This window comes from Phocoena sinus, chromosome 3 (genome assembly GCF_008692025.1).
Source record: "Phocoena sinus isolate mPhoSin1 chromosome 3, mPhoSin1.pri, whole genome shotgun sequence".
Classification (NCBI taxonomy): Eukaryota; Metazoa; Chordata; class Mammalia; order Artiodactyla; family Phocoenidae; genus Phocoena; species Phocoena sinus.
Genome location: NC_045765.1, coordinates 36,408,244 through 36,417,146, shown reverse-complemented (window position 1 = coordinate 36,417,146; position 8,903 = coordinate 36,408,244).

Sequence of the window (8,903 nt, the reverse complement as noted above, 5' to 3'; positions counted from 1 at the left end):
AAAGAACTTTTCTAGACAGGAAGCACAAGAGAAGGAAAAGACCTACAGTAACAAACCCAAAACAATTAAGAAAATGGTAATAGGAACATACATATCGATAACTACCTTAAATGTAAATGGATTAAATGCTCCAACCAAAAGACATAGACTGGCGGAACAGATTAAAAAAACAAGACCCATATATACGCTGTCTACAAGAAACCCACTTCAGACCTAGGGACATATAGAGACTGAAAGGGAGGGGATGGAAAAAGATATTCTGTGCAAATGGAAATCAAAAGAAAGCTGGAGTAGCAATTCTCATATCAGACAAAATAGACTTTAAAATAAAGACTGTTACAAGAGACAAAGAAGGACACTACATAATGATCAAGGGATCAATCCAAGAAGAAGATATAACAATTGTAAATATTTATGCACCCAACATGGGAGCACCTCAATGCATAAGACACATGCTAACAGCCATAAAAGGGGAAATTATTGTGAGAGTAACACAATAATAATAGGGAACTTTAACACCACATTTTCACCAATAGACACATCAACCAAACTGCAAATAAATAAGGAAACACAGGCTTTAAATGACACATTAAACAAGATGACCTTAATTGATATTTATAGGACATTCCATCCAGAAACAAAAGAATACACTTTCTTCTCAAGTACTCATGGAACATTCTCCAGGAGACATCATATCTTGGGTCACAAATCAAGCCTTGGTAAATTTAAGAAAATTGAAATCATATCAGATAACTTTTCCTACCATAATGCTATGAGACTAGATATCAATTACAGGAAAAAAATCCGTAAAAAATACACACGGAGGCTAAACAGTACACTATAAATAACCAACAGATCACTGAGGAAGTCAAAAAATACTTAGAAACAAATGAAAATGAAAACACGATGACCCAAAACTTATGGGATGCAGCAAAAGCAGTTCTAAGAGGGAAGTTTATAGCAAAACATCCTACCTCAAGAAACAAGAAACATCTCAAACAAACAACCTAACCTTACACCTAAAGCAATTAGAGAAAGAACAACAACAAACCCTCAAAGTTAGCAGAGGAAAGAAATCATAAAGATCAGATCAGAAATAAATGAAAAAAGAATTGAAGGAAACAATAGCAAGATCACTAAAACTAAAAGCTGGTTCTTTGAGAAGATAAAGACAATTGATAAACCTTTAGCCAGACTCATCAAGAAAAAGAGGGCGAGGGACTCAAATCAATAAATTAGAAATGAAAAAGGAGAAGTAACAACTGACACTGCAGAAATACAAAGGATCATGAGAGATTACAACAAGCAACTATATTCCAATAAAATGGACAACCTGGAAGAAATGGACAAATTCTGACAAAATCACAACCTTTCCAAGACCTGAACCAGGAAGAAATAGAAAATATAAACAGACCAATCACAAACACTGAAATTGAGACTATGATTAAAAATCTTCCAACAAACAAAAGCCCAGGACCAGATGACTTTACAGGCAAATTCTATCAAACATTTAGAGAAGAGCTAACACCTATCCTTCTCAAACTCTTCCAAAATATAGCAGAGGGAGGAACACTCCCAAACTCATTCTCTGAGGCCACCATCACCCTGCTACCAAAACCAGACAAAGATGTCACAAAAAACAGAAAACTACAGGCCAATATCACTGATGAACATAGATACAAAACTCCTCAACAAAATACTAGCAAACAGAATCCAAGAGCACATTAAAAGGATCATACACCATGATCAAGTGGGGTTTATCCCAGGAATGCAAGGATTCTTCAATATACACAAATCAATCAGTGTGATAAACCATGTTAACAAATTGAAGGAGAAAAACCGTATGATCATCTCAGTCGATGCAGAAAAAGCTTTTGACAAATTCAACACCCATTTATGATAAAAACCCTCCAGAAAGTAGGCATAGAGGGAACTTACCTCAATATAATAAAGGCCGTATATGACAAACCCACAGCCAACATCGTTCTCAATGGTGAAAAACAGAAACTATTTCAACTAAGATCAGGAACAAGGCAAGGTTGCCCACTCTCACCACTATTTTTCAACATAGTTTTAGAAGTTTGATCTACAGCAGTTGGAGAAGAAAAAGAAATAAAAGGAATCTAAATGAGAAAAGAAGAAATAAACCATCACTGTTTGCAGATGACATGAGAATACATACAGAATCCTAACGATGCCACTAGAAAACTACTAGAGCTAATCAGTGAATTTGGTAAAGTAGCGGATACAAAATTAATGCACAGAAATCTCTTGCATTCCTATACACTAAGGATGAAATATCTGAAAGGGAAATTAAGGAAAAACTCCCATTTACCATCTCAACAAAAGGAAAAAATACCTAGAAATAAACCTACCTAAGGAGACAAAAGACCTGTACTCAGAAATCTGTAAGACACTGTTGAAAGAAATCAAAAATGACACAAAGCGATAGAGAGATATACCATGTTCTTAGATTGGAAGAATCAACATTGTGAAAATGACTGTACCACCCAAAGCAATATACAGGTTCAATGCAATCCCTATCAAACTACCAATGGCATTTTTCACAGAACTAAAACAAAAAATTTCACAATTTGTATGGAAACACAAAAGACCCCGAATAGTCAAAGCAATCTTCAGGAAGAAAAATGGAGCTGGAGGAATCGGGCTCCCTGACTTCTGACTATACTGCAAAGCTACAGTAATCAAGAAAGTATGGTACTGGCACAAAAACAGAAATATAGATCAATGGAACAGGATAGACAGCCCAGAGATAAACGCACACACATATGGTCACCTTATTTTTGATAAAGGAGGCAAAAATATACAGTGGAGAAAAGCCTCTTCAGTAAGTGGTGATGGGAAAACTGGACAGCTACATGTAAAAGAATGAAATTAGAACAATCCCTAAGACCATATACAAAAAACAAACTCAAAATGGATTAAAGACCTAAATGTAAGGCCACACACTATAAAACTCTTAGAGGAAAACAAAGGCAGAACACTCTATGACATATATCACAGCAAAATCCCTTTTGACCCACCTCCTAGAGAAATGGAAATAAAAACAAAAATAAGAAAATGGGACCTAATGAAACTTAAAAGCTTTTGCACAGTGAAGGATACCATAAACAAGATGAAAAGACAACCCTCAGAATGGGAGAAAATATTTGCAAACGAAGCTACTGACAAAGGATTAATCTCCAAAATTTATATGCAGCTCAATAACAAAAAAACAAACAATCCAATCCAAAAATGGGCAGAAGACTTAAATAGACATTTCTTCAAATATGTGCAGATTGCCAACAAACACATGGAAGGATGCTCAATATCACTTATCATTAGAGAAATGCAAATCAAAACTACAATGAGGTATCACCTCACACCTGTCAGAATGGCCATCATCAAAAAAATCTACAAACAATAAATGCTGGAGAGGGTGAGGAGAAAAGGGAACCCTCTTGCACTGTTGTTGGGAATGTAAATTGATACAGCCACTATGGAGAACAGTATGGAGGTTCCTGAAATAACTAAAAATAGAACTACCATACGACCCAGCAGTTCTACTACTGGGCATATACCCTGAGAAAACCATAATTCAAAAGGAGTCATGTACCACAATGTTCATTGCAGCTCTATTTACAATAGTCAGGACATGGAAGCAACCTAAGTGTCCATTGACAGATGAATGGATAAAGAAGATGTGGCACATATATACAATGGAATATTACTCAGCCATAAGAAGAAATGAAATTGAGTTATTTGTAGTGATGTGGGTCGACCTAGAGTCTGTCATACAGAGTGAATTAAGTCAGAAAGAGAAAAACAAATACTGTATACTAACACATATATATGGAATGTAAAAAAAGAAAAAAAAGGTTCTGAAGAGCCTAGGGGCAGAACAGGAATAAAGATGCAGATGTAGAGAATGGACCTGAGGACAAGTGGAGGGGGAAGGGTAGGCTGGGACAAAGTGAGAGAGTGGCATGGACATATATACACTACCAAATGTAAAATAGATAGCTAGTGGAAAGCAGCCGCGTAGCACAGGGAGATCAGCTTGGTGCTTTGTGACCACCTAGAGGGGTGGGATAGGGAGGGTGGGAGGGAGATGCAAGAGGGAGGAGATATGGGGATATATGTATAGCTGATTCACTTTGTTATACAGCAGAAACTAACACATCATTATAAAGCAATTATACTTGAAAAAAGATGTTAAAAAAATAAAAGAAAATAAAAATGGGCAGAGGACCTGAATACATATTTTTCCAAAGCAGATATACAAATGGCCAACAGACACATGAAAAGATGCTCAGCATCACTAATCATCGTGGAAATGAAAATCAGAACCACAGTAAGATATCACCTCACACCTGTCAGAGAGCATTGGGATCTTAGGCAAGGGTTAGAATTGAAAGTGAGGGAGGGTTGCATAGAGGAGAATGGATTTCCAACACAGAATTCACTGGAAAAATAGATTAAAGAAATAGACAGGTGATCAAAGAAAGCAAACCTCCTTCTACACAATTTTGCCTGCAAGAAGCTCTGGTTTTAGGGATGGGATTAGATTTTGGGATCAAAAAGGTGGGTCAGAAAGAAGAACCAAAAAAAAAAAATGTCTAAACAGAGAAAGCCCATTGAAGGACAAAAGTTTCACAAATTTTTCTTTATTTTGACTTTCAGTTAAGGCTGAAATCAACCTGTCCTTTTCATTCACTCATTCATTCTATTGCTCATCTAATAAATATTTATTGAGCACATACAATCCATCAGACAGTGTGCTAGCTCCTTGGATGAGCAAAAAGAAACACTGTGCCTGCTCTCATTGAGTATGAAGTCTAGGAAGAGAGGCAGATATTGATCCAATAATCACGTGGAGGAGTGAGTAAACAGAAACCAGGGGGAGTGCCATGAAGGAGAGGGGTGTGGTTTTCTGAGAGCAGAGAAGAAAGGAACCTCACCTAGACTGAGGTGGGGAGGGGCAAAACAATCTCCCTGAAGAATTGACCCTTGACTTGAGATGTGAAGAACCGTAGGCCCCTGGCAAGGAATAAGCCACAGCAAATGGAGGCCAAAGTCACTTTTAATGGGTCCAGCTTAGGTAAGACTAGCAATACTGGTAATCAGAAAATCTAAGTTTAAGATGTAGACCCTCCAAGAACCCTCTCTGTGAGACGTTTACCTAAGTCATTTGTACTTTCTGGGCCTCCATTTGATGATCTGTAAAGTGGGGATGATAGACTGAAGTGATGTTTCTCAAAACATGATGTGCCGATCTTATGCAGTAGAATCAGTTGGGTTGCTTGTGAAAAATATTAATTCCTGGACCTCACTTCAGACCTACTGGATCAAAATATCTGTGGCTAGGACCCAAGAATCTACATTTTTTTTTTAAAACATCTTTATTGGGGTATAATTGCTTTACAATGGTGTGTTAGTTTCTGCTTTATAACAAAGTGAATCAGCTATACATATACATATGTTCCCATATGTCTTCCCTCTTGCGTCTCCCTCCCTCCCACTCTCCCCATCCCACCCTTCCAGGCTGTCACAAAGCACCGAGCTAATATCCCTGTGCCTTGCGGCTGCTTCCCCCCAGCTATCTACCTTACTACGTTTGTTAGTGTGTATATGTCCATGACTCTCTCTCGCCCTGTCAAAACTCACCCTTCCCCCTCCCCATATCCTCAAGTCCGTTCTCCAGTAGGTCTGCGTCTTTAAGGAATCTACATTTTTAAGGCTCACTCTAGGTGACTGTTACGCTCAGTAAAGTTTGAGCATCACAGGCTGTGTAGGCAAACTTTTGCCTGCTAAATGGCTCCCTATTTCTTTCTAAATTTCTAGGTTCTCAATGGAGCAGCACCAAGAAGAGGTGAGGTGCGCAGTCCTCCAGACTGAGCAAGGAAACATTCTGAAGTTTTCAGGTGACAACAAAGGTCTGAGCTTTTATACCTGGAGCTGGGCCAACTGTTTTAGGGACAGCTTGACTTGAGAGAAAATAGCTCCAGGCTGAATTTTTTTTTTGCTCTTCACTTTCCACTCCACCCCTGGGATTTACTTGATTTACTTGAAAATATATATTCCCTGCCCTTTTCCCTCCTTTCTTCTTCCCTTCTTGTGGATCTGGTTCTCGGCAGTATTGGGGGCCAGTGGAGGTTCACATGGGTCCCCCTTCCTTCCGTGCCTTTCTAGGGCACAGATGGTCGGCCTCTGATATGATGGTTTATAGTCTGTGAGCCTTTGGCTTGCTACACAGGGAAAATTCCTGTTGACACTAATTGTACCAGGGACCAAGAATTACAGGCTGAGATCCGGCTGCCTTGCCTGCTGGACCAAGCCATTTCCCTTTCCCTCTGCACAGCAAGCTCACAGAGCCTACTGCCCAAGGCCACCAATAGCCATACTGGCTTGGCCTCCAACCTCACTTGGAGTTCTCTGTGTGAAGAAATATTTCCAGCAAGTCCTGGGGTCTCTAGGTGTGGTAGAGCCAATCTCACAGGTTGCTTCTCAAAGGCCAGGTATATTATTTCTGCCTACCTGATAGAATTCTTGTATTAAAATGAGACAGTGCATGCCAGCCTAGCACACAGTAAGCTCTCAACAAATGTTAGTTAGTGTTCCTTATATTTTTGTTATTTTTCTAGCCACTGTTTGTTCAGGGGTATTTATAAGGAAAAAAAAAAAGAAAGAAATCAGTTATATCAACTGGCAAGTAAAGGGTTGAAAGTACCATTGAGAGATCAACTAGGAAAATCTGTACCTCAGTATACTCCAGATACTGAGAAATATGTTGTATGTTAAGACTATACAAAACATCAACAATAACTAATAATTACTGAGAGCTTTCTAGGTGCTAGGCAAAGTTTCACTTAATCCTCATAATAACTTGATGGGGTAAATACTAAATCCCCATTTTACAGATAAACAGACAGAAGCTTAAATAAATGAAGTAAAGTCACAAAGTCACAAAGCTAGGAAGTAGCAGCAACTAGAATTTGATCTGATGCTTAATAAGCTATTTCCTTAAGTCTAACTGATATCTCTCATGCTATATTTGGAGGCTATATCTGCTCACACGCTCTCTCTCTCTCTCTCTCTCTCTCTCCCTCTCCCTCTCTCTCCCCCTCCCACCCCGAGATAGACAACAGTTGATTGCCATCATGGGGTCAATAACCTTTGCAGTCCTTAAAGCAATTATTAGATCAGGTCTCTTCCCCTTCTTCTTGGAAGAATTAAGGCTCAAGCCTGATACAAGCCCTTGATCTCATTTGAGGTTCCCAGGGAGGGGTTAGGAGGAGAGATGCAATCCTCAGATCCAACCCAGAGAAGGGCCCGTGTTTGCATTGTGCGATTAGTACACAGACCACATCAACTTCTGCCTTTCTGACCCATGTCTCTGGCCTGCTGAGGTGCCCAGAAATTTCTGTCATTTTATCAGTGAGGTCAGCCTGCAGCCAAACTTGGGTTATCTGAGAGGTGAAAAGTATCAACTTAGAATCAAACCACCTCTGTTCTAATCCCATCTCTGAACAATCTTGAGCAAGTTAATTAATCACTCTTATCCTGTTTCCTCACCTGTAGATAGGAGCCAATAGTGTCTTCCACAAAAGTGCTGTTTGGAGGGTTAAATGAGATGATGCCTGTGAATTAGCTTGACACATGCTTGGTGCATAACTGCACTCATAGTTAATTAACATAGGTGATTCAGAAGAGGGCAATGCTTACATATAAATGGATAACACTCCAAAGGATTGGGGAGATATTTGGAAGCCCTTCCAAGAACTTGTAATTCACACCATGCATCTAACTGCGATTATCCCAGGTGCTCCTATCTAGAAGTTTCCACAAACTCTTCCACATACCTTAACCCCCAGCACTTACCAGGGCAGTCCCACAAGAGGCAGAAAACCAAGGCTCCTCCTTCTCCCTTCATCTTTTCACGACTACCAAGGCAACCTTCCAAATTCGTCCGTCTGGCGTCCAGTAAACAGTAGAGACACGCTGGGCATTTCCTGTCCCAGCATCCCTCAGGACACAATAGAGATGGGCAAAGAAAACTGTCTCTTTCTCACATTCCTCCTTCCTTTGCCATGCCCCGGGGCCTGAAGTGATGTCACACACATTTCCCAAGTATGCCCACCTGCATCCCAGGGTCCTACCCTGACACCCCCACCAGAGAAGGCAGAAATCACTCCATGACATCATTCCTTGCCTTGGTCCCCAGGGGCCCAGTCTGTCCTCTCCAAAGCTGGCTCTAACACTTTGTCCAGATACAATTTTTAGATGCCCCCAAGGAAAAAGTTTCCCACCACTTCCTTTAGACCTTTCTGAACTTGGTGGCCACCACAAGTAATTGGTTCAAAGAACCCAAAAGAGGAAGAGGAAGATCGGAGAAACATGAGACCTATGTCATGTATTTATGTGTTTCCTTATTTAACTCACATCACTGATCACTGTCAGGCACAATTCTCTCTACGTCCTCAGACACACATTCCCGTTATTCATCTTAGACTGTGAACTCTGGGAGGACAAGAAAGGCCAGCGTCCATTTACTTTATTGAGTGCAAGTTCTGCTCCATGATGAATGGTAAAACACTGGATTAGTTCTGTTGCCCAAGAGTGGAAGAGGTTACACCAAGATAGAGTTAGCAGGAGAGAGGCTCAGCAAACAAAAATAAGAATAACAGGGTGGAGATCAATTGATCAAGGGGCCCTGCCAAGAACTTGGCACTGAAGAAGCCCTTATAAGGAATTCAGAAAAAGTGTGGAGTAAAGCAAAATTTCCACAGCTTTCAGTAGATTCTTAATAAGGTCTAGGACCCAAAAAGTTAAAGAACCACTGGGAAGGGATATCACTTTTTCTTATGAAATTTGGAGGAGAGGGGAATAAGATTAATACATAT